This window comes from Plecotus auritus (assembly GCF_963455305.1).
Source record: "Plecotus auritus genome assembly, chromosome: 2".
Lineage (NCBI taxonomy): Eukaryota > Metazoa > Chordata > Mammalia > Chiroptera > Vespertilionidae > Plecotus > Plecotus auritus.
The window spans coordinates 116,026,423-116,029,035 of record NC_137771.1 but is presented as its reverse complement, the minus strand read 5'-3'; the positions used below and the strand labels follow the sequence as shown (position 1 = coordinate 116,029,035).

The 2,613-nt window shown below is 34.4% G+C and overlaps 1 pseudogene across 1 annotated transcript; it reads right to left on the bottom strand.

The window, feature by feature from the left end:
- Positions 1–820: 820 nt before the first annotated feature.
- LOC308242114 (methylmalonic aciduria and homocystinuria type D homolog, mitochondrial-like) lies at positions 821–1,764 on the bottom strand (annotated as a pseudogene). The gene is made up of 2 exons: positions 1,611–1,764; positions 821–1,539 (listed from the first exon to the last, which is right to left on the bottom strand). The product of its transcript is annotated as a methylmalonic aciduria and homocystinuria type D homolog, mitochondrial-like (transcript).
- Between the last annotated feature and the right edge of the window lie 849 nt (positions 1,765–2,613).

Sequence of the window (2,613 nt, the reverse complement as noted above, 5' to 3'; positions counted from 1 at the left end):
TACTGGCAAAGTCTCACCAATGAAAAGGTGTGATTTTCTAAAAGGTTCACAATGCTGTAAAAGCTAACTCTGTCACATATGAGGTATTGCTGTAATGTATCACAGTTTGCATCTTTAGCTAAAATTGGAGAGATATGATTTAACAGCTTGAGGCATACTTTTGTCTCAAAATAATCCACATTTATTACAACCAAGGAGTTAAGTATTATTCCTTTAGTATGTGTAAGGATGAGATTCATATGCCTTTATACATAGACATGTAGTATTATTCGTATTCTTCTTTTCCTATATGTACATTATTTCAAAGCAATACTCAAGACTTGTTCAAGAAAAAAGAAAATTAGGAAAAGTTAAATCTAGACTTTTCAATCACATTCATTAAAAAAACTACTTTATAAAGATTAATACAATTTCTTAGGAGTCTTAAGAACTAGATTTTAAAAAATTTTGCAATGAAAAAAAAATACCATAAGCAAATGTGTAATTTATTTTTGGAGAAAATAATTAAAACTAAGGTTTTTCCAATAAAGGAGAAAAATGGCCACTTTTTAATTTTTTAAGTTAAAAATAGCATATTATACCATAGTTACATGTTAATGACCACATTCTATACAATGTGGATGTGCTTAACATGCGTTCATAGACAATATGATCTTTTGTTATTTAAAAAAATCACAAATCCCTTGTCAATGCTGTAAATTTACTAATGTTGAAATAAATACCTAGAAATAAGTAAATTTTAAAAACTGAAGCCTTTGATAGTGTTTATAGATCAACCCAAATGTTAAGTAGAAATAGTATAGTAAATAAATTGACACTACTAGTTTCCACTTAATTTCTTCATAATATGGCTATCTGGTGTTGCATTCGTGAAGATACTTCATATAACTACATGGGTACCCCAGAGATTATGAGCAGCCAAGGTCATCAACAGAGAATCCTAAATGATGATAGTGTTCATCTGTTTCAAAGAGTGTTGTTTGTATATGGTCCAAAAAACGCCAAACCAGATGATGGGTCAGTAAAGTCAGCCCAATAGCATTCAGCTGGAAGAGCGTAGCATATTTTCTTAGCACAATTGATAAAATTGTCGAAGAGCATTCTCTTTCACTTCTACCTCTGCACTCCACATAGTCATAAAATTGTTAGTTTTCTGTGTTATAGTCAGAATCATTAGTTTGTTGGTGGCCATTTCTGGAAACAGTGATTGAAAATCTCTTCATAGCAATTCTGGACATGTTTGGATTACACACTCCACTTTGGCACTTTCAAAGTACGTTTCTGCATTGTTAATTTCTTGTTCAACAGATGCATCATTACCCTAAAATTCATTCACATAGTGTGCCATCACAAACTCATGTCTTTCAGTTGATAAAGGTTCTGCTAAAACGTCAGGTAAAGTTTTATGAACCTGGCTTTTCTTTTGTGACATGGTCCTGTTGAGATGACAATCAAAACCTATGTTCCCAGGAAGCTGGAATCTCTGATCCTGAGGCCCAAATGGTCCCATTATTTCATCCGGCCATATTGTTTGAGAACCTCGGTTGTGGGTTCAGTCCTAGGTTGGGGAGCTTACAAGAGGCAGCTGATGGATGTTTCTCTCTCTTTCTAAATATAGGGAGGTGCAGTGGCCACACGAGACTCATCAGAACCTGAAAATCCTGCAGTTGAAAAGGCTTTGGGATTGACAACGCTTTTAACTAAAGAGTAAAATCCTGAAAGATAGAAAACCAGTCTGTCTCTGTTGTAGAGCACATTGGCCATTTCTGGTAGAGAGGGCAGACACAAAATATCTTCCCTTCCGTGAAGTTACTCCAGTCACCACCGCTGCCTCCAGCTGTCCCAGACCCCAACTCTTCCCACTGCGAAGACGACGGCGGCCATGACCACTTTTTAATTTTTTAAGTTAAATTTTGTATGGGAAGACAACACTGAAAGGAAAAAGTTTGAAAGCCTAGATTAAAGAACTGAAATTATATTCACATCCAAAATATAGGTTTTATGGGTTTTGTCTACATATGTGTCCAAATTTGTATGTATATCTATGTGTTGAATGGTATGTGTATTTGTGTGTGTGTGTGTACCCACATATGTAAGAAAATGTCTGTGGACAGATGTCTACAGAATCAATGTCTACAGAGAGTAATAGGGCAGCACCCATGACACTTTCCAAAAGGTGCTAGCCAAAAGGTTGGGGACTATGATTTATCAAAGTTCACAGACAAATTTTGCTGAAGGAATGTATCTGAACCATAATAATAAACGGTATGATCAGCTTCAAACTTGAGAATAATTCTGGAAAGTAATTTGAAGCATTTTGAAAAGAAAGTTATTAAATAAGTTAAGTAGCATGAGAAGAAAATTATTCCATTAAAAAAGAAGAATCCACAAAAGCATGCCTAGACATGAAAAGCTGAACTGAGTATGATAGTGTACTGTTCAGTGCAGGATAAGAGTCAAGACAGCCTTATTAATAAGTTATTTAGATAGACTTAGAGTAGCAGTCAATGGAATAAATGTGTGCTCATATTCTTTTATTTAAACTTTCACAGAGAAAAATAATCACATACCAATGCCACATAAAATTTAAAAATAACCCATACTTCTTAATAT